This window comes from Lissotriton vulgaris, unplaced genomic scaffold (assembly GCF_964263255.1).
Source record: "Lissotriton vulgaris unplaced genomic scaffold, aLisVul1.2 SCAFFOLD_415, whole genome shotgun sequence".
Lineage (NCBI taxonomy): Eukaryota > Metazoa > Chordata > Amphibia > Caudata > Salamandridae > Lissotriton > Lissotriton vulgaris.
The window spans coordinates 236,129-260,480 of record NW_028248207.1 but is presented as its reverse complement, the minus strand read 5'-3'; the positions used below and the strand labels follow the sequence as shown (position 1 = coordinate 260,480).

At 49.4% G+C, this 24,352-nt stretch overlaps 1 protein-coding gene across 3 annotated transcripts in view; it reads left to right on the top strand.

Annotated features, from left to right (window-relative positions):
• DDHD2 (DDHD domain containing 2) overlaps window positions 1-24,352 on the top strand; it is a 589,722-nt gene that overhangs the window by 377,717 nt on the left and 187,653 nt on the right. The gene's annotated exons all lie outside the window — the stretch shown is intronic.

Genomic DNA, 24,352 nt, shown 5'->3' with positions numbered 1-24,352 from the left:
CCCCCCCAGCACTCACCCCCCCCCCAGCACTCACCCCCCCCCAGCACTCACCCCACCCAGCACTCACCCCACCCCTTCTAAATCTTATTGTGGACTCTCTTAGTGTTCCAGTTCGCCCCATTTAGAAGAAGACCACTTCCGGGGGGAAAGACACCCTTCCAGGAGCAGATAGAGGGTCATAGGGTATGCTCCAAGAAGATGCCTTGCAAGTTGAAAGAGCACAGGCGGCATAGTCCTCTAGACCAGGTGGGCCTTAGCAGCAGATTGTAGGAAACTGCAGCCACTGTCGCGCATCTGCTATTCTGGCAGGAGCGCAACAGTAGCCAATGCGCAGGTAGGTGTACCCCTGCAACGACATTGGTCACTTACCAACCCAGCACTAGCCTGTCACTACTCTCAGGTAGTGACAGGCTGCTCAAATCTTCAGCAGCTGCCAGTGGCACGTCTCATCTGTTGCCTCGCTTGAGAAGCTCAACACCTTTCAGAGGAGCAGCTGTCCAGAAATGTCCCCCAGTCCCCCCCCCCCCCCGTACCCTCCCTTCCCCACCAAGACAGTTCTCCACGGCAGCCCCTGTGCTGGGCCCAGCTGCCACACAGGGAAAGCCAACTCATATGCCCCTCAGCTCCACAGCAGCGCCGGGGACTCCCCTCAACCCATCTCCAAAGCCCAAGTCCACCAGTGGGCTCAACAGCATGGTCAGGCAGCCTCCTGCAGTCTCCCAGTCTCTATGGTCAGTACCCCTCAAGAGCAGCACAGTTTAGAAGCAGTTGCCGTGTAGGGTGTGGTGCATTAGAGATTAACAGCTAGATTCATTAAGCTAAATTGCACTCGCAAAGGGCCAGATTTTGAGAATCTGGCCCTTTGCGAGTGCGATTTTTGCATTTGGGATTCAACATTCCAAATGCAAAATTCGCTAATTAAGAATTCGCACATTTGCGAGGAATTGCATTTAAGGAATCTCTATTTGAGATTCCTTAAATGCAATTCATGAACCATTTTAAAATTGCGAAATCGCAATTTTGGGCCGCTATTTACCGCGAGGTCAAACCTTGTGGTAAATAGCGAAAACTTAGAAAAATGCATTTAAAAGCATTTTTCTAAGTTGCATGTTACACACACACACATGTCCTTTGGACATGTGTGTGCGCAACACCAATGTAGATTGCATTTCAAGGGTGCTACAGGGTGTCCTTTGGACACCCCTGGCACCCTTGAAATCGCTTCCTTATTTGCGATTAGCTAATTGCTAATCGCAAATAAGGAATAACTCCCCATTCATTCTTATGGGCTTTAGGAATCAGTAGGAATCGCAAATTCAATTGCGATTCCTACATGGATCCCGTTTTGCGAGTCGATAATAGCGATTACTTAATAATCGCTATTAAGGACTCGCAAATCGGGACCATCATGAATCTGGCCGTAAATGAGCAGTAAACGAGTGTCCTGTAGCATTGTCTTATGAGCTGCCAGGTGCTTATAAAAGCAATAAAAAAAGGAGGCGACTCTTGAAAAACAAGATGGAAAACTAAAATGACTTGTGCCCAGGGCCTTAGCACCGAAGCGCACTCCATTTCTGGCAGATGTGATCAGGCTAAATGCGGTTGCTTAACTCTTTGATTGAGACACTAACTGTAGTGAGCTGACCGATTACCTCATGCTATATGTTGTCCTGGGCAGAAACCGAATGTGTATGATGCTCAAACAGACCAATGGGTGAAGGGGGCTGTCCCAAAGTTCCTCTGTGTTTGTATTTGTATGCGTGTATTTTTATTGTTATTATTTTATTATAAGTGCCTGGGAGATTGATAAAGCTGCAGAGTCTATAACGCACTTTAATACACACAACATGACAGGCTCCAAATACAATTACAAAAATATATAAAAATTGCAGTTGATAAAACAGTACACAGCCCCTCCTAAGAGGCCTAACAAGGATTCTCAAATGGAAATCTTCTACTCCTATAGCTTATCAAAGTGGAGTAACAAACATCAAACCCCTTGCATACTACAGTAATCTGCCAATTTCCATGTAACAATTTTTCTGTCTACAGGTTTTAACACAGTGTAATAGCAAATCGCCCTACGTATTCCCTTTTAAGATCTGTTTTTCACTATAAATAGGTAAGCCCTACTGCCTTTATTTTGTTAGGGTTTAGCGTACACATACTGTTACGCCCTTCAATTTCCATGTAACAAAATTACTCTCTGCATGTTTTAACACAGTGTAATAGCAAATCGCCCTACTGCCTTTATTTTGTTAGGGTTTAGCGTACACATACTGTTACAGTGTCCTGTTGCTTGTAGAGTAAATAAGTGATTTATTGAAGATTATGCCAAAGATAGAGGCCGAATGCATTGGTAACGTGCAGTTTACCAGATACTTTGGCCACTAGTTTGTTGTCCATTTGACATGGCTATGGCCAAAAATATGTTATGCTTCAGGTGGTTGGTGTTCATTCAGTTTGCAACTGCTGTCCTGCAGTTTTGAAAATTGCTTGCCATGGCGTAGCATTTTGTAATAAACAGATCAGATTTAAGGCATGATATAGCTTGTTCAATTGTAGAACATTATGCCTGTAGCCCTTATCATTGGCTTCTCACTACAACCAGGACCACTGGAATTATGCGAGTTTGCAGCTGCAGCATTTTCTGCATTTGCCAAACAATCTATCAGTGAGCAAAACTACATTTTCGTTCCTAGCTCAAATGTATCAAAAGTTATTAAAAACGATGTTATCTGTTTTGCAGTTTAGAAAACCCTCTGCATAGGTCGACTGGGTCACCTTTCTGTTGCTTATTGCTGTATGTGGGTGTTAAACTGGTACTAATAAGGTGAAACCTTTGCCTAGGCTGTGTTATAATATGTAAAAATGGTAAAATTAAAATGTAATACTACAGCAAAATATGTTGCATTACGCCACATAATTTGATCTTCCCGTGCTGCATAATTCCAGTGGGCCTGACTATAATCACCTCAGGCCTTTTCTATTGAACATACACTTTCCCACACGGCAGCCATCATGCATACAGAATTAAAATCACTATTTTGTTCAAAGTTACAGCGGGCGAAACAATAAATAAGCCCTCCTAAAAGGGCCTAAACCGGATTATCACAATACAAGTCCTCCAACCTCTAGGGTTTGTCAAAGAGGGTGTCCACCACCAAAACCCATGCTTACAGTGGTAATCTATGAGATTCTGTATAACAAAGTACCTGCCTCCTGGCTGTAACATAGTATAACATCTCACCACTATGGCCAAATGACTTTAACAAATGCTTCTCACAATAAAAAAGTCAGACCCACTGCCTTTGTTGTAGATTTCCATAATTAGAAGATTAGGTCTTTAGTATCTGATTTAACATTTTCCAATTCACCAGTCCAGCCTGCAGCATTTCACTGTCTTTTGCCATGAAAGTAACTCAGTCCTTCTGTTATAATCATAAGCTTTCCCACATATCAGCTATCAACTATCAGGCATACAGTCCTAAAATTACAAATATGTAAAAAAAAATAACAGTTGGACAAAAAATTTACAACCACTCCAAAAAGGTTCTAACAAGAATTATCAGAGTGAAAATCATCTACCCTCCCACACCCCCAAGGCTTGTCATGGGAGAGCAACACAAAATCTCTAGTTTACTGCAGTAATCCGTAAAATTCCATATGACAAAATGCATGTTTACAGACTCTAAAACATGCAATGTCAGCCCTATTTGCTTTAACTCATGCTTTACTCAATAATTAAGTCGGGCCTGTAGGAAGGTGGATATCTGACTATGGTTGTTACCCCCAACTTTTTGCCTAGTGTTTAGCTGGTTTTCAACTTAGTTGGCCTGGGATCCTGCTAATCAGGACCCCAGGCTTCCTGCTCTCTCTGTTAAAATGGACTCCATGTACCTTAGGTACATATCTAATTGGATACTGGGTCACCTTATCAGCCCCTGTACAGTGTACCTTAGGTACCCAGGGCATAGGTGTACTCCGGGCCTACCAGGGGCTGCAGCATGTATTATGCCACGCCTGGCTGGCCGGCTGTCCTAATTTGACACAACTGGCTGATCAATCAGCTGGGGCAAGGTGGTGTAATTACCCTTTGCTTTAGATATAGTATACCTATATCTAAACCTAAAATGGACACATATTGTAGGAGAGTAGGGTCTGCAATCCTATGATCACCCAGATTTTTTGCTTTTGTTTCACTGGTTTACGACTTTCTCGGGCTGTGGGCCTGCCAATCAGACCCACAGCCTATCTGTTCTCTCGCTAAATTGATGTGTACCGCAGGTGCATTACCCAATTGGAACTGGGCCACCTTGTCAGACCCTGTAACTCAGGGCATCGGTGTACCCAGGGCCTACCAGGGGCTGAAGCATGTATTATGCCACCCCTGGATGGCCATCTAAATCTGACACAACTGGCTGCGCGACAGCTGGGGCAACGTGGCGTACTCGCCCGTTGCTTTAGGTATAGTATACCTATATCTAACCCTCAAATGGACACCCGAATTCCTATCAGTCACTCCTATGGCAGGCCTTGACAATCCTGAAGGCAGAGTGCGTGGAATCGTGTGAATTGGGCTCTGGCACGAGCCGAGCCCGGTTGCAGCTTGCGGAACCAAGACCCAATGGCTGTTCCATGATAACGCATACCATATCGCTAACTTCGGTATCCCGTTATCAAGACATGTCGAGTAAGGTGTCATACGAATCGGGATACTGACCCCTCACCAATGCGGGCGACGGGGTTAGCATTCCGCCCTTCTAGAGGGACACGACATGTACGTAACTGTGAACCCCGGTTAAAGTTAACTGAAGCCTCAGCTCCACAAAATGGATGCTGCCACCACAGACACGAGTCTGACCTCCTGCTGCTGGGAGTCCTTCCAGCGAGGAGAGCTTGAACAAAGGGTTTCCTGTCCGGGGCGGTGTTCGCACCATCCCAGACAGGGTTTTGTGTATCCTGGGTAGGCAGGGCTTTACAGGAAGGTGACTGCGGAGTGGCAGCCCGGTGCTCACTACGCATCTGCCGGTTAGAACCAGTTCCAGGGGCGCCAGCCCCTGACCTGGGGAAAGTCCGGCAGAGGAGAGGGGTGTAACTACCCCCCTTCCTGGTCCCACCCCTAGGGCAGGACCTAGTCACGTACCCACCCCTTTCTTTAGGATAAAGGCAGGAGCGGGGACCCTTCCAAATTAGATCATCTTTGAATCAAGAATACTTTCTACGAAAGGAACTCTCGACTCTTCTCAAGATTTCTCCCTTGTGGCTAAGGAGTAGTCACCCTGCATCCGCAGGCACCACCTAAGAACTCTGCGGTTTGCTGCAAGTCCTTCCTCAGGAATCCGACTGCCCAGCTCGACGAGAACCGGCTTCCCTGGCACCTCTGACCTCTACCCACATCGTCAGCTCAGCTGAGATCCGTGGGTGCGACGAGACCTCGAGGGACCGGCCATCATCAAGACCTGCACGATTTCTTAACCAGCACGACCACCGAGGGATCCTCTGGTGAGTGCTCTGGGGTCCGAGAAGCCCCGACCCTGAGCAGCTCCAGCACCGAAGTGCAGCCTCCCAGCATCTCCACGATCTGCGTGGGGCCCTTCTGCTCTTTGCTGTTCAGCACGTTGTCTGGTTACTAGCTGCTGGCTTGTGACCTTCTTGACGACACCCGACAACCAACGCTGCTGGTCTGGTTGCTCCAGACTGGCCTTTGCTCCCTTCTGAGAGAGGAGCACCCCGGACCCTCCTGGTCCACTCAAGACGCCATTTTAGGCCCACCACGTGGCCCTGAAATTTGCCAAGGCTTGTTGCCCCAATCCTTGGCCCAGCGACGCCAACAGCATCAACCTTCGTGGGACAGCTCGCACCTCCATCCTGGTCGCCAACAACGCCTCCTGGTCTGTGAGGCTGCAGAGCCTAGCGTCGCCCACTCACCTAGTCGAGGTGACGATCATCCAGTGCCCTCCTGGTACCCTCTGACTACTGGCTAGTAGTACGAACTTGGTCCCCTCTGCTTTCAGGTGTCATCCATCTCTGATCCAGGCTTGGATCTCTACGAACTATTTCCCCTGGTCGCCGGCCAGCAACTCCTTCCTTCCGGCTCCTGGCTCGTCAGCGAAGACTCCCGACATCTGTAAAGACTTGTGCAGCCACAGCCCTTGGGGCTAGGTAACTTCGGCATTTCGGTGCCCGCATAGCCTCCTTATTTAAGGGTCCCGAGTCCCTATCGCTTCCGACTTGCCTTATTGGGTCCGCCCGAGACCACTAAACTTTCTGTGCCCTCGGGCACTTGTATTGATTGTGCACTTGAAGTATTTTCTTAAGAGTTTCGTTGTGTGCTTAGTACCCTGTCCTCATAAAGAGTACAGGGCTGTTGTGATTCTAATAAATACACTGTTTATTTTCATAACACTTGTGTGGTGTCCTTTCACTTGGTGTTCAAGGGGTATGTGATGGTATAACAGCTGGCTTAACACGCCCTCTAGAGTTTAGCCCGAAGACTACTCGTATCCACGCTACTAGGATAGCTGGTCTAAGGTTGACTTACAACCATTCACCATAAGGGTCGTTTGGACCGATGCATAGTGATCACTAGAATAGTGAGCACTGCATATCGGGCCAACTTCTCACATTGGTGAGCAGCGGTTGGGATTTGAGCTTGCTGTTGTTTTACCACGCGTATCCTAAGAATATCTTGTGAAAGATCACATAAGTACTCCAGGTACATATAACTTAGCTTAGAATACTCTGAGTTCTACTGAACCAGCTGTTGTAGCTCCTCAAGGCTTAGCACACCTTGGCTACAACTCTTAGCAAGGGATCAGTAGGTAAACACATAGTGTAGGTAGGTGCATCACTTACATCACACTAGAAGCAGCATGTCAGACAAAGGAGGAAACACTGAGTCTCCCCTTGTGTCAGTCGACCTTCCACAGGTCACTTCCAGATATGCTGCACTTAGCTTCCAAGAGATGCGACAAATCTGTACATCTCGGAAGCTAAAACAGGGTGCAAACCCTACCATTCCGTTTCTGATTGGTCTCTTGGAGACTTATGATGCTAGGAGGGCTGGTAACACAGACCCTTCTCATCCAGAAGGGAATATGCCCCCCCTCGAGGGAACCCTAGGTGACCCTGACCTTATCCATCTCTCCGCAGAAGGTGAAGAGGAGGACGAGGAGCCAGAGACATCTGGGGACGAGGCAGACAAAGGTCCAGTAGTAGTTAGCCAGCTAACTAGGGACAACTTAAGCCGGCACGAGAATGGTACTAGGAGACCCCTGGGGCCCCTCTCAGGCCAGCTTAACATTGGGAATGGACGAGTTAGGTCTCTGTCGAGAGACTCTAATAGATCCGTTCGAACCAATGGCTCTCGAGGCTCTTCTCGAAGAGGGATGACATCCCCTCAGAGGAGAGTGTAAGAAGCTAAAGAGCGGGAAGTCAATCTGCGGATCGAAAGGGAAGAACTTGCCCTGGCCAAAGAAAGACTCGCCTTTGCTAGAGAGCAAGAATTGAGTGGGACAAATCCCACTGGTGGCAGCATTCCCCCACGGGAAAACAGGAGTTTAGACACTAGACACCTGAGTAAGATAGTGCCCCCCTTTAAGCAAGGGGACGATATCCACAAATGGATTACTGCTTTGGAGCGGGCCTGCACTGTACAGTGCGTCCCCCAGAGTCAGTGGGCAGCTATCTTGTGGCTCTCCTTTGAAGGTAAAGGTAGAGATAAGCTCCTCACTACTAGAGTTGAGGATGCTAACAATTACCAGGTCCTGAAGAACACACTGATTGATGGGTTCGGCCTAACCACTGAGCAGTACAGGTTGCTGTTCAGGGATACCCAGAAAACTCAGTCTCAGGACTGGTCTGATTTCGTTGATTGTGCCACTAAGGCTTTGGAGGGCTGGTTGCTGGGTAGTAAGATTACTGATTACACAGGATTGTATAATTTGATCATGCGAGAACAGATTTTAAACAATTGTCAGAACCAGTTGTTGCATCAGCACCTTGTCGACTCGGATCTGACCTCTCCCCAAGAATTGGGAAAGAAGGCAGACAGATGGGTCAGAACAAGGGTTAAGCAAAACCAGGGCCAGAACCAGGGTGGTCAGAAGAAAGCAGACCAGAAGGGTAAAGATTCGAAAGGGGAACAAAATGACCAGAAGTCTTCGACAGGTCCCCAACAACCCAAAGAGCGGGGGGGTCAGGCTTCCCAGAAAAAGAAGAATCAAGAAGGCCAATCGAAAAGGTGGTGCCAATACTGTAAAAGTAAAACTCACTGGTTTAGTGAGTGCACCAAGAAAGGAGGGCAGACTCCTGCTACTGCAGCCCCTAAGGCACCTGTGCCCCCTAGTACAGCCAGCAGTAGTAGTGCGCCTCCCAAGGGACTAGTTGGGTTAACCTTGGGTTCTGAGGGGTGTGACAACTTAGTTGGCACACTCACTCAGGCTGTCCTTGTCTGTACAGGGGATGTGGATATATCCCCTGATGTCAGTCCCAATACTTTGGGCAAATACCGACAGACGCCTTTGATCAATGGAAGAATGGCTCAAGCCTATAGGGACACTTGTGCCAGTGTCACCATTGTGACGCCTAACTTTGTGGACCCTGGACAGATCATGCCAGGTACAGATTTCCTGGTGACCAATGCCAGCAACGTCACTACCAGTCATAGTATGGCGATTGTTGCTTTCTCCTGGGGAGGGGTAAATGGCCAGAAAAAGGTTGTTGTTAGTTCAGACCTCCCAGTGGATTGTTTGTTGGGCAATGATTTGGAGTCATCACAATGGTCAGAAGTGGAGCACCGGACTCACATGGAAATGTTAGGCTTGCCAGCACATGTGCTTGCTGTGACTAGGTCACAGGTCAGACGATGCCCCACTGAACAGGTGCTGGATCCTGGGACAACGGACCAGACACCTCCCAAGAAGAAGAGCAGTCGGGTTAAGGCAGCGCCTTCCCCCTTGCCCCAGGTCGAGGATCAGGTCTCAGAGGAGGCTGACCTCCAGGAATTGCGGGAAACTGAACCTAAAGAACTCGAACTTGATCAAGTTGAGTTTCTGGGCTCAGGGGGACCCACACGAGAAGACCTGGGGAAGGACCAGTTAGACTGCCCTTCCCTTGCACCCCTCAGACAGCAGGCTGCTGCTGAGGCTGCTGGGAACGCTACAGGTACCCACAAGGTATACTGGGAGGATGGACTCCTGTACACTGAGGCAAGAGACCCCAAGCCTGGCATGACCAGGAGGCTGGTTATCCCCTTGTCTCAGCGTGGTTTCCTTCTTACCTTGGCCCACGAGATTCCCTTAGCAGGACACTTAGGCCAGACGAAGACGTGGGACAGGCTTGTCTCGCACTTTCACTGGCCTCACATGAACGAAGATACCAAGGAGTTTTGTCGCTCCTGTGTCACTTGCCAAGCCAGTGGTAAGTCAGGTGGCACGACAAAGGCCCCCCTTATACCAATGCCTGTGGTGGGGGTGCCCTTTGAACGAGTGGGGATTGACATTGTCGGTCCAATGGAACCCCCAACAGCATCAGGGCACAAGTTTATACTGGTGGTAGTGGATCATGCCACCAGGTATCCTGAAGCTATTCCCCTTAAGACCACTACAGCCCCTGTTGTGGCAAGAGCCCTAGTTGGAGTGTTCTCCAGAGTGGGCTTCCCTAAGGAGGTTGTCTCTGACAGAGGTGCAAACTTCATGTCGAGCTACTTGACTGCTATGTGGAAGGAATGTGGTGTCAACTACAAGTTCACTACACCCTATCATCCACAATGCAATGGGCTTGTTGAGCGGTTCAACAGGACCCTAAAAGGGATGATTCATGGACTACCTGAAAAGCTCCGGCGTAGATGGGACGTCCTGATTCCCTGCCTTTTATTCGCTTATAGAGAAGTCCCACAGAAGGGGGTTGGCTACAGCCCTTTTGAACTTTTGTACGGGCATCCTGTAAGAGGACCCCTGTGTTTGGTGAAGGAAGGATGGGAGAGACCTCTCAAAAAGCCTGCAACCAACATAGTGGACTATGTCGTTGGTCTCCGCTCGCGGATGGCTGAGTACATGGAGAAGGCATCTGAAAACCTTAAGGCCAGCCAAGAACTCCAAAAAACTTGGCATGACCAAAAGGCTGTCCTGACTGTTTACCAGCCTGGACAGAAGGTGTGGGTGTTGGATCCAGTGGCCCCAGCAGCACTCAAAGACAAATGGTCTGGGCCCCACATGATTCTTGAGCAAAAGGGAGAGGTCACCTAACTGGTGGACCTTGGAACTTCCCGGAGCCCCCACAGGGTGCTCCATGTCAACAGGCTCAAGGCATATGTCGACAGGAAGGACATGAGCTTGCTCATGGCCATAGATGAGGGACAGGAGGAAGAGAGTGACCCTCTCCCAGACCTGCTCACTCCGAATCCTGACGATGGATCAGTAGACGGTGTTGTCTTTTGTGGCAGCCTCTCTGAACATCAACAGGAGGATTGTAAACAGGTTTTTCAATCCTTCCGGCATATGTTCTCTCTAACACCCAGTCAGACCAATTGGTGTACCCATGAGGTTGACACTGGTGACAGCTTGCCCGTCAAGAGTAAAATCTACAGGCAGCCCGATCACGTTAGAGACTGCATCAAAACTGAAGTGCAGAAAATGTTGAAGTTGGGAGTCATTGAACCCTCGGATAGCCCTTGGGCTAGTCCCGTAGTTCTAGTGCCGAAGCCTCACACCCCGGGTGGTAAGAAAGAGATGAGGTTCTGCGTAGACTACAGGGGTCTCAATGCAGTCACTAAGACTGATGCCCACCCAATACCAAGGGCAGATGAGCTTATAGATAGATTGGCTTCTGCCAACTACTTAAGTACATTTGACCTGACAGCTGGGTATTGGCAAATCAGGTTAGCTGAGGACGCCAAGCCTAAGACAGCATTTTCTACCCCTGGTGGGCATTATCAATTTGTGGTAATGCCCTTTGGTTTGAAAAATCTCTTAAATCTTGACGATATTGCTGTCTTTAGCTCCACCTGGGAGGATCACCTGGTCCACTTGCGGAAAGTGTTAGAGGCTCTGCAAGCAGCAGGTCTCACTATCAAGGCTACCAAGTGCCAGATAGGGCAGACACAGGTTGTATACTTGGGCCACCTTGTCGGTGGAGGCCAAGTTCAACCACTGGAGAGCAAAATACAGTCAATCAGGGACTGGGCTCCTCCAACCACCCAGACTCAGGTTCGAGCTTTCTTGGGCCTGACTGGTTACTACCGGAAGTTTTTTCAGAAATTACGGATCGATTGTGACTCCGCTTAATGAACTGACAAGTAAGAAAATGCCAAAAAAGGTTCCGTGGACAGCGAGCTGTCAAAAAGCATTCGATGACCTAAAACAGGCCATGTGCACAGCACCTATCCTTAAGAGTCCAGACTACTCCAAACCATTCATTGTCCAAACAGATGCTTCTGAGTTGGGTGTGGGAGCTGTTCTATCTCAACTGAATTTTGATGGTAATGACCAGCCCATTGCTTTTATAAGCAGAAGGCTGACCCCCAGAGAGACAAATTGGTCAGCTATTGAGAGGGAGGCCTTTGCTGTGGTTTGGGCCCTGAAGAAACTGAGGCCATACTTGTTTGGCACTCATTTCAAGATTCAGACCGACCATAAGCCCCTCTTATGGCTAAATCAGATGAAGGGTGAAAACCCCAAACTGCTTAGGTGGTCCATTTCCCTACAGGGGATGGACTTCACAGTGGAGCATAGACCTGGCACTGATCATGGCAATGCAGATGGGCACTCCAGTTATTTCCACTTAAAACAAGAAGACTCACCTGGTCAAGGTTAGTTTATTGTCCCAACGTTTGGGGGGGGGTCATGTAGGAGAGTAGGGTCTGCAATCCTATGATCACCCAGATTTTTTGCTTTTGTTTCACTGGTTTACGACTTTCTCGGGCTGTGGGCCTGCCAATCAGACCCACAGCCTAGCTGTTCTCTCGCTAAATTGATGTGTACCGCAGGTGCATTACCCAATTGGAACTGGGCCACCTTGTCAGACCCTGTAACTCAGGGCATCGGTGTACCCAGGGCCTACCAGGGGCTGAAGCATGTATTATGCCACCCCTGGATGGCCATCTAAATCTGACACAACTGGCTGCGCGACAGCTGGGGCAACGTGGCGTACTCGCCCGTTGCTTTAGGTATAGTATACCTATATCTAACCCTCAAATGGACACCCGAATTCCTATCAGTCACTCCTATGGCAGGCCTTGACAATCCTGAAGGCAGAGTGCGTGGAATCGTGTGAATTGGGCTCTGGCACGAGCCGAGCCTGTTTGCAGCTTGCGGAACCAAGACCCAATGGCTGTTCCATGATAACGCATACCATATCGCTAACTTCGGTATCCCGTTATCAAGACATGTCGAGTAAGGTGTCATACGAATCGGGATACTGACCCCTCACCAATGCGGGTGACGGGGTTAGCATTCCGCCCTTCTAGAGGGACACGACATGTACGTAACTGTGAACCTCGGTTAAAGTTAACTGAAGCCTCAGCTCCACAAAATGGATGCTGCCACCACAGACACGAGTCTGACCTCCTGCTGCTGGGAGTCCTTCCAGCGAGGAGAGCTTGGACAAAGGGTTTCCTGTCCGGGGCGGTGTTCGCACCATCCCAGACAGGGTTTTGTGTATCCTGGGTAGGCAGGGCTTTACAAGAAGGTGACTGCGGAGTGGCACCCCGGTGCTCACTACGCATCCGCCGGCTAGAACCAGTTCCAGGGGCGCCAGCCCCTGACCTGGGGAAAGTCCGGCAGGGGAGATGGGTGTAACTACCCCCCTTCCTGGTCCCACCCCTAGGGCAGGACCTAGTCACGTACCCACCCCTTTCTTTAGGATAAAGGCAGGAGCGGGGACCCTTCCAATTTAGATCATCTTTAAATCAAGAATACTTTCTACGAAAGGAACTCTCGACTCTTCTCAAGATTTCACCCTTGTGGCTAAGGAGTAGTCACCCTGCATCCGCAGGCACCACCTAAGAACTCTGCGGTTTGCTGCAAGTCCTTCCTCAGGAATCCGACTGCCCAGCTCGACGAGAACCGGCTTCCCTGGCACCTCTGACCTCTACCCACATCGTCAGCTCAGCTGAGATCCGTGGGTGCGACGAGACCTCGAGGGACCGGCCATCATCAAGACCTGCACGATTTCTTAACCAGCACGACCACCGAGGGATCCTCTGGTGAGTGCTCTGGCGTCCGAGAAGCCCCGACCCTGAGCAGCTCCAGCACCGAAGTGCAGCCTCCCAGCATCTCCACGATCTGCGTGGGGCCCTTCTGCTCTTTGCTGTTCAGCACGTTGTCTGGTTACTAGCCGCTGGCTTGTGACCTTCTTGACGACACCCGACAACCAACGCTGCTGGTCTGGTTGCTCCAGACTGGCCTTTGCTCCCTTCTGAGAGAGGAGCACCCTGGACCCTCCTGGTCCACTCAAGACGCCATTTTAGGCCCACCACGTGGCCCTGAAATTTGCCAAGGCTTGTTGCCCCAATCCTGGGCCCAGCGACGCCAACAGCATCAACCTTCGTGGGACAGCTCGCACCTCCATCCTGGTCGCCGACAACGCCTCCTGGTCCGTGAGACTGCAGAGCCTAGCGTCGCCCACTCACCTAGTCGAGGTGACGATCATCCGGTGCCCTCCTGGTACCCTCTGACTACTGGCTAGTAGTACGAACTTGGTTCCCTCTGCTTTCAGGTGTCATCCATCTCTGATCCAGGCTTGGATCTCTACGAACTATTTCCCCTGGTCGCCGGCCAGCAACTCCTTCCTTCCGGCTCCTGGCTCGTCAGCGAAGACTCCCGACGTCTGTAAAGACTTGTGCAGCCGCAGCCCTTGGGGCTAGGTAACTTCGGCATTTCGGTGCCCGCATAGCCTCCTTATTTAAGGGTCCCGAGTCCCTATCGCTTCCGACTTGCCTTATCGGGTCCGCCCGAGACCACTAAACTTTCCGTGCCCTCGGGCACTTGTATTGATTGTGCACTTGAAGTATTTTCTTAAGAGTTTCGTTGTGTGCTTAGTACCCTGTCCTCATAAAGAGTACAGGGCTGTTGTGATTCTAATAAATACATTGTTTATTTTCATAACACTTGTGTGGTGTCCTTTCACTTGGTGTTCAAGGGGTATGTGATGGTATAACAGCTGGCTTAACACGCCCTCTAGAGTTTAGCCCGAAGACTGCTCGTATCCACGCTACTAGGATAGCTGGTCTAAGGTTGACTTACAACCATTCACTATAAGGGTTGTTTGGACCGATGCATAGTGATCACTAGAATAGTGAGCACTGCATATCGGGCCAACTTCTCACACATATCCTCCTATAAGTCACTACTATGGCAGGCCTTAACAATCCTGGAGGCAGAGTGCTTGGAATTATGTGAGATGGTGCTCTAGCATGAGCTGAGCCTGTCTGCAGCTTTTGGAACCAAATCCTTTAGCTGTTGCTGTTTCCATGATAACGCTATACCATGTATTCTTAAGTGCATTATAATCCTTGCGGTTATTGCTAACTTAGGCATAGCATTATCAAAACATGTTGAGTAAGGTGTCATACGAATTGGAATACTACCCCCTCGCCAATTCTGGCGACGGGGGTAGCATTCCACCCTTTTAGAAGGACACGCCATGTATGTAACTGTGAACCCCGGTTAAAGTTAACTCGAGCCTCAGCATCACAAAATGGATGCTGCCACCACAGACACAAGTCTGACCTCCTGCTGCTGGGAGTCCTTCCAGCGAGGGAGGCCTGGACAAAGGGTTTCCTGCCTTGGGAGGTGCTAGCACCACCCCAGACAGGATTTTGTGTATTGAGGTAGGCCAGGCTGAAAGGAATGAGACATGCCTGGGGCACACAAGGTGCCCTGTGCATACACCGGTTCAAACCAGTTGCTGGGGCACTCCAGCCCCAGCTCTGGCGTGAATCCGGACAAAGGATAGGGGGTGTAACCACCCCCCTTCCTGATCCCACCCATGGGAGGGACCTAGTCACTAGAACAGCCCCCTTAAGCAGAATAAAGGTAGGAGATGGTCCCATTCCAAATTAGATTATCCTGATTTGAAACTCTACAAGAAGAAACTCTGGACTTCGACGTTCTGCTCCACAGAAGACTGAAGAAATCTCCCTTGTGGGCAAGGAGTGTCCACCCTGCACAAGCAGGCACCATCAAGCATTCCAGCGGTTCACTTTGGCGTCTTCCCTGGTGGATCCAGACTTCAGAGCCCGACGAGACCCGGACTCCCATACCTCTCCCACCTCTACCTACATCTGCAGCACAGCTGAGATCCGTGGGTGCGACGAGACACATGGGAATGGTCATCTTGGAGAAACTGCACTTTGCTTCCAGCACGACTTCAGAGGCATCCTCGACGAAGTGCTTTGGGGATTGAGAAGCCCCAGCCCCTAGCAGCTCCTGCACAGAAGATCAGCCCTCCAGCATCCACGAGATCTGCGTGGGGCCCTTTTGCTTGATTGCTGCTCGACGCGTTGTCTGGTCACTTGCCGGCTGGCTAGTGGCCTCCTAGACGACGATCCTTGAAAACTACACCACTTGTGACAAACCACAGCTTCCAGGGTAGAGCTAGAGAATCAAAATTTGCCTAGCTTACGTAACGGTAAGTTTCAATTCTATTAAGGACACAGAGGCGAGGATTATGCTTTTCTTCCTTCGCTTTATTACATAAATCAAAAAACACAGCAGCCTTAGAAAAGCTCCAATCCATTTTCAAACTGCAGAAAAAAATAGAAACAAACGACTTTTTCAAAGTTCATCAGTCCAGGAATAAACTACAGCTCCCATGAGCCTTCAAACATTAGTCCTTCTGCTATCTCCACTCCCGGTATGTTAGACAGTCCTTCCTCAAACTTCCTCCTCTTTCTTCGCGCTGGTTACGCACATTCCTCACTGGTCCTGTTTGGAACCGTCATTTCCTAGCGGGAAAAACAACAGCGTAGGAGAAGCACCAACAATCTGATGATAGCAACCAAATTGAGGACATCATCAAGACTGCCTTAAGAACATGCACAATGTAGATGGAAAACGATTTACTTACTGACATACGGGCGGGTTCATAATAGACGAACTCCAGGGTGGGATAATCCTCGCCTCCGTGTCCTTAATAGAATTGAAACTTACCGTTACGTAAGCTAGGCAAATTTCGATTCTATGTCAGGACCGGAGGCTTCGGATTATGCTAGTTTAAAGCTTACTCTCACCACCAAATGAGCTAAATCCACTACCGGTTTAAAATAAAACCTCTTAAACGTGGAGTCCGAGGACCAATCTGCTGCTCGCATTAAATCCTCCAAACGAGCTCCCACCGAAAACGCCTTAGAAGCCATGGCTCCCCTGGCAGAGTGGGCACCAAAACGTTTAATATCAATGCCTGCTTCCTGCATGACCCAACGCACCCACCTTGCAATGGTGGGGGAAGAGACTGCTCTGTGTGGCTTTCGCAGGGCAATTAGTAATTGTCGATCGCCCGGAGGGCGGATATCCAATGTCATGTCCTCATATGTCTTCAAACATTGCACGACACACAACTTGGGGGTATCCACAAAGGCTGGGTACGAGATCGTGCGTGACGCAGACTTTGTGCGACGTCCCACCGTGAAAGTAACCCCATCCGGGGAAAAACTTGCGCCGACACATCTAGAGCGCGTACATCCGACACACGTCGGCAAGAGACCAAACACAGAAGCATAGCCAATTTTGCCGAAAGCTCCTTCAAGGACAAATAAGCATTAGCTTGCCAGGACAAGAACAGGTTCAAGACCACATTTACGTCCCAAAGGACCGAGTATCGGGGCTCCGGAGGTAAAGAGAGACAGACACCTCGCAAGAGCCTGCAAACAAAGGGATGTTCCCCCACCGGGGAACCCTCTACCGGTTGATGACCCGCTGAGATTGCGGAACGCATAGCGCTAACTGTCCTATAGGCTAGGCCCTTAGTTGCCAATTCGGCGAAAAAATTTAAGACCGGAACGAGTCAGGCGACCACGGGATCCAGGTCCCCTCGAAGACACTAACGCATCCATCTAAGCCAAGCGGATTTGTAGCGCTTCGTCGTACTGTCAGCCCAGGCTTTTGAGAGCAGGCCCTCACCCGGTCTCGAAAGGCCAACGTCTCCGGAAAGCCTCCATGCCATGAGGTGGAGAGAGCCCTGCATGATGAGAGGATGAGGCTCCCGATCCGGATCGAGCAAGAGGTGAGGAAACTGGGGGAGTAGGATTGAAAAATCCCAAGAAAGTTCCAGAAGAACTGGAAACCAGACTTGAGACCTCCAGAGCGGCGTAACCAACACCATCTCCACCTCCTGACGGCGCACCTGGGTCGCCGTCCGTACTATCATCGAGAACGGGGGAAATGCATAAGGCCCTTCTAGGCTCCAATCTTGGAGGAAAGCGTCCGTGGCCTCCGCGAGCGGGTCCGGCCTCCAACTGAAAAACCAAGGGAGTTGGTGGTCCTGACGGATCGCAAACAGATCCACCGAAAACGGGCCCCAGCGGGCGTTCAGCCATTGAAAGACCGGGATGTCCAGCATCCACTGGCTGGCATCCCTCAGGTGCCTGGAGTGCCAGTCCGCCACCTGATTGGCTTGACCCGGTAGGTATTCCACCGTCACCGATATGTGATGCGAAAGGCAATAGTCCCAGAACTCCTTCGCCAAATCTGCCAGAGCTCGGGAGCGAGGGCCTCCCAGGTGATTGACGTATCGAACCGCCGAGACATTGTCCATCTTCAAAAGAACGCAGGACTTAACGGAATCCTTGGTCCAACAGCGAACCGCAAAGGACCCTGCCAGAAGCTCTAAACAGTTTATATGCAACTGTTGTTTGTCGGATGACCAAGCGCCGTCGGTGGAGAACTCCCTGCAACAGGCACCCCAGCCTGACCTGCTGGCATCGGACTCTATCACCAGATCCAAAACTGACCCGAAGATCGCCCGACCATTCCAGGCCTCCATGTGAGAGAGCCACCAGGACATCTCCTCCTTCATTTCCTCCGAGAGGGGTACCATTTGATCGTAGGCCATGCCCCTTCGGAGGTGCTGGGCCTTGAGGCGCTGGAGCGCTCTGTAGTGTAATGGCCCTGGGAAAATTGCCTGAATGGAGGAGGACAGAAGTCCCACCACTCTGGCCACCTGTCGCAGAGACGTCCGGTCCTTGGAAATCGTCTGCCGTAACGTATGCCTGATCTTGGCTATCTTCCTCGAGAGAAGACTGAGGGAGGCTCCGACGGAGTCAATAACAAAACCTAGAAACGTAATTCTTTGACACGGAACCAGAAATGACTTGGAGTCGTTGATGATGAAACCCAGCCTCTGGAGAAGCAGAACTGCCTGCTGAAGTTGACCATTCAAGATCACCGGGCCATCAAAAGAATATCGACCAGGTAGACGATCATCCGGATTCCCTGTCCCCGCAGGAACTCTACCACCGGGTGCAGCACTTTCGTGAAGCACCAAGGGGCCGAGGAAAGACCGAAGGGAAGGGCGGTGAACTCGAACACTCTGTCCTTCCAGCGAAACTGAAGGAAACGCCGGTGGGGAGGATGGATGGGCACTACCAAATAGGCGTCTTTTAGATCCAGTCTCACCATCCAATCCCGAGGGCGGAGCACGTCTCGAAGGAGGGGAATCCCCTCCATCTTGAAATGACGGTAGACCAACCAACTGTTGAACTCCTTGAGATTGATCACCGGACGCTTGCCCCCATCCGTCTTGTCTACCAGGAAGACATTGCTAAGGAAACCAGCGGGATGCCGCGTTGATAGGCGAATGGCCCCTTTTTGGAGTAATTCCGAGACCTCTTCGTCTATCAAGTGCGCGTCTGACTCCGAAAAAATGATCGGCCGTGGAGGGCACACCTGAAATGGCTGGTCGTAGAATTCTATATGAAACCCCCGCACAGTTTGCAAAACCCAGGCGTCTGCAGTGAGCGACGCCCACTCCTGGTAAAAGGCCGCCAACCTGCCCCCCATGAGACCTTGGTCCGCAGACCGTACACTTAACCGTTGGAAGTATTGGGTCCGGGGTTCTTACGGTAGCCTCGCCCGCCAAAGCGTTGCCCTCTTGTGGGCAACGCTGAGGTCTGGTATTGGCCTCTGCCGGAGCCTTGCCCTCTACCATTGGCATGTTGCCCTGCTCGGCCGGTCGGCCGGCCCCTGCCCCTGCCCCGACCGGCCCCCTGGGAGAAACGCTGCTGGAATACGCGCTTAATGCTGGACTGCGCCTTATCCAGCGAAGTGAACGTCAACACAAATTTGCCGAGTTCTTTAATGAACAGCTCTCCAAAGAGGCCTCCCTGGGCGACCGCCCCCGCTTCCGAAGAAGCCAAATCACCTAACTTCGGATCCAGCTTGATAAGCAGGAATCTCCGTCGCTCGGTGGACAGGGCGCAGTTGGCGTTGCCCAAAAAAATGATTACTCGCTGAGCCCAATTGGACAGGACCTCCGGGGAAATAACCGTTCCATTGGCCTTCACCTCCTCTGCCATGTCGAGGATCTTTGTGGCGGGCCCCACCGCGTCCAACAACTTATCCTGACACGACCGCCTGGAACGGTTGATGCCCTTACGCGGGTCTTTCATAAATTTGGCAAGGAAGGTGGTCATTTTTGCGTCCAGCTCGGGCGTTAGGGCCACCTTACCTTCCAAGGTGGGCCTCTGATACTCCCCTCGTAGGCAACCACTGGCCTCCTTTTCTAAGGGCTTATGCAGGCGACCTGCCATGAACCTTGCCACCGTGTCCCCCGGCGTTCAGGCAGCGGACCGCGGATGCATAATCTCATCCGGGTCCAACATGCCGGAACTGTCCCGGGGTAACTCAGCGGCTGAGCCCGAGGGGCGCCAAGAGCGGACCGACTCCTCGTCGTCATCAGTATCAGGAGAATCCAAACCCCGGAGACGGAGGTGTGGTCTCCGAAACCACAGAAGGTTCAGGGCCGGAAAGTGGCGCAGGGAGAACAGCAGTCGCCTTGGCCAGAAAAGCGTCTCTAAGACGCTCAAAGTTGCCTCTGTCCACCCCTTGCCCCCCTTCCGGAGCCCCGTCCCTGCAGGGTTTCTTAGGCGCTGGAGGGCCTTCACCTGAGGGGCCCGGGAGACCAGTAGGAGCACCTAAATGGGCCTGCGCTAGCTTGGCGCATTCCTCGACGATGCACGCCGACAAACGGTCCTCCATGGGACCCACCACCTCAGTCACACAGCGATAAATAGAGCTGTCGACTGCCTGATAGAACTCCTCATCTTGTAAATACGAGTGGGGTTCCTCTTCAAAATAATCTCCCTGCTCCATGGCTGTCAGGCTAACCAATGCTTAAGGTTCGCAAAACAGCGGTATAAATCGTACCCTCCCCACGGAGGGCATCAGGAAATAAGATATGGGCAGACAACTGGGACTGCGATCACTTTTTGGGCCAGCAAAAACTGGCGAGGTAGGGCTGCACGCCCAAACCCCCAAACGCGCCGACCCTCCACACAGGGACCAGGTCAGGCCACCCCCAATGCGCGTTCAGCCACACAAACTTCCAACGTGCACTCGCCGATCGCCGTTCACCGCGGTCTCTGCCGCCAATTACAGACCCCGCAGGGCGTCAAATAAAGAATCTGGGCCAGATACAGACCCGGAGCACCGGGCGTAATAGGGGTGGAGAGGGCAAAGCTCTGTAGCAAACCGACCCCTCAGCGCGGCTCCTCAGAGTGACGGGAAGCGCGCCGAGAAGCCGGCGAGACGTACAAGCGCCCTCTGGCGGGCGCTTCAATCACCGCACCGCCGCAGGGATGAACGCTGCGAAAGTCGCGAGAACGCTCCCGCGTATGGGGCTCTGCAGAGAAAAAACAATATACAAACGATATCAGAGCCCAAAACAACACCGTCAGACCTTAGACGGTACAATACAATCTTCATAGCCCAGAAACAGAAATAAGGGAAAATTCACTTAACTGACTGCTGCGTGAGCAGCGAAGAGAGGAAGTTTGAGGAAGGACTGTCTAACATACCGGGAGTGGAGATAGCAGAAGGACTAATGTTCGAAGGCTCATGGGAGCTGTAGTTTATTCCTGGACTGATGAACTTTGAAAAAGTCGTTTGTTTTTAATTTTTTCCGCAGTTTGAAAATGGATTGGAGCTTTTCTAAGGCTGCTGTGTTTTCTGATGTATGTAATAAAGCGAAGGAAGAAACGCATAATCCGAAGCCTCCGGGCCTGACATAGAATCCAGAGCCCCCAGCAGGGCAGCCCAAATCTCTCACCAGCCCGGAACCCCCTGATGATTTCCAAGACCTGTTCTGGGGTAAAAATGGCACCGACCAAAGGAGTCCCTGTCATACCTCTCGCCCAGGACCCCGCCTCAGGGCGAGGCGCTTACTGGCGGACTCGACCCCCCCCCCCCCCACGCCCAACTGCTTCAGTAATGGCTCCTAGGACAGAGAAAATAATGATATGCGGAATTGTTTTGATTTGGGTTCTGATCAGCGTATTTGTAAATATTGTTATAACAAATTAGATGACAATAAACTGCCTGCTAGAGCTGTCCATAATAATCTAGAGTTGGTTGCTACTCCTCCAGAATTGATAGATTTACATACCTATGAGTCTATTCTCATTCATTCTGTGCACAGGTTATTATTCGTATTGAGCCTAAAACAGGTAAAATGCCTCCTTCATATTTACAGAGTGGATTAAAAGGAAGAGTTGTATATTTACCATTAGATTTAAAGAACAATGTTTAAACTATTGGTGTAAAGTGTGTAGAAAATTAACCACTTGTGATTCTAGTTATTGGCGTTCCTACCAAGAGTAAGAACATCTGTCAGGACTTAGTGGCTGTTAGGAAAATGCAGAAGACGATTTTTATTTAATAAAAAACAATGAGTACTATAAAAAATGTGTAAATCGGAGAAGAAATACTTTTAGAGAATATACTGAAAAGTCAAGTGGACAAATTGAAAAAATGGATATGTCAAGAGGTGGAGAAATCTATGAACATTACAGTGTACATCCACTTCATTCAAAAAAAGTGATGAGGAACACTATTGAGTTGTTTCAAATAAAAAAAGCAAAGAGAAGTCCCATGAGTGTATGGGTAGAGAGCTTGGATGCTCGTTGTTTTTCGCAGTTGTTTCCAATTGGAAAAGGAGGACAATATGATGAACGACCTGCGCAAACTCCTGCATCTGAATATCGAACAACAAGATTATGTGCGGAAGATCCAAGGTTTAGACAATGTATCCCATACATATCTCATCTTTTGTTTGAAAGTGACTTGTCTGGACTTTCATATGCAGTCAATCACATATTGAAAAATAGGGGTACATCTGCAAAATGTTTCTGCAAAAGATTTTATGCATAAAGTACACCAGAGGGATGATCATTTAGAATCTCCGCTGTTTAATCTAATGGCATGTCTGCGTGGCACTAAAGAATATTGGTAACGTCGTCATGGAGAACTGAAATGTATGCTACCGAACTTAGGAACTCCTACATGGTTTCTTACCCTAAGCTGTGCTGCGTACGCTTGGGATGATTTACTTGAATTTCTTTGAGAGGCAAATTCCAATATAGAAATATTGAATACAAGACAGCTGGAGAATTGCGCTTTTTGGATCCTGTTAGATATTTTAATCATAGATTTGAAGTTATAATGTCTTTTATCTGTAATAAAAACAAAATCCTCCCCTTAGAGAAGTTGTGGATTTCTTTTGGAGAAAGGAGTATCAAGCAATTGGTGCTCCTCATATCCATATGCTATAATGGATGACGGGTACCCCAAACTTCGGAACAGATTCAGATGATACTGTTTGTCTTTTATTGAAGACTATGCCACAAGTGCTGTACCCAAAAGTACAGAAGAAAACAACTTAAGACAACAAGTGTTACGATTCCAAAGCTATTGATGTGCCGACAAAAGTACAAGTCTAAGGTTAAGTTCTATTCCAAATGTCGTTTTGCATTTCCACGTCCTGTAATATCCAAATGAAGAGTGAACAGTTTTATGTCAGCTATGCTACATGTCATCACAAGAAAGTCTCCACAAAATACCTACAATTTAAGAAGAAGTGAAGAGTCAAAATACGTAAATGACTACAATCCGGTTATTCTGTCCATGTGGAATGCTAACATGGATATTCAGCATGTTGCAGACAATTCTATTGCTGTTGCTGAATATGTAACGTCCTACATTACAAAATCAGAAAAGACGGAATTGAAAGACATGTGGGAAGAGATTTCTCACGAAAAGAGTCTAAGTAAGAAATTATACAGTTTCAGTTTGAAGATGTTATCTCAATGAGAAATTGGAGCATATGAGTGCTCAGATCGGTTATCATCTGCAAGTCTATACTCCAAATCTAGAAGAATTATTTTGGTGAGTCTAGGTCTTGCTGCATGCAAAATCGGGTACTGAAATCTGTTCAAAAATTGAATATTTAGCAGAAAAAGATCCAGAAAGTAGAGGTATTTTGAAAACGAATATGTTGGACACATATTACCCTAACAGAAGTCATCATCTTGAGGACACGTGTCTCTATGAAGTGTTGCAAAACTACACTTTTAAACGGACTACTACTGAGAACATCAATGATGGAAAATATGACAGTAATTGGGTCCGATGGATGTTTGGTGAAACAAACAATGGGAATATGATCAATCACAGAAAGCTGAGTTGTGACACTGCTGATAAAAGGGAATTTTACTATTTAGCCCTTTTGCAACTGTTCAAACCATGGCGTTCAGAATTGGAATTACTTGGAGAAATTCAGAGCTTTGAAGACTCCCTCAGTGCTTGTAAAGATACCATACAATGTTCTGTTTTTGCAAATTATGTGAAAATGTTGAACAATGAAATTGATCAAGAAGCTACTATTGCAGCTGAGATTGCTAGAGACAGTTCTCAAGACCGACAAAGTTCTGCTGCATTGAGTCATGATCCACTAGGACAACCAATTGTTGAAAATGAAGCAGCAATCGCCATGAATGAGGTGGAAACAGTAATGCATCAAGCTCAAGAAGATGTAACGACTTAGCAAACTTGGAAGAACAACTAAATGTTGAACAGAAAGAAACATATCAGCAAGTGAGACAACAGATCCCCTGCTCCCCTGTCACCCCGAAAGGACTGATTGTGAGCCGGGTAACTGGTCTTATTCGTTGGCACAGGCACACTTGAGTAAAATACAGCATGCCACGCATTAATTTCCCGTTGGTCCTAAGCTATCTCCGGGTGTACCGCCTTCATTTGGCAAAACTTAGTGTCATATTGCAACCACCCGGTCCCTGGAAACTCAGAGGCCGCCCCGTGAATCAGTGAAATATAGTTAATCAACTGAGGTGCCACTG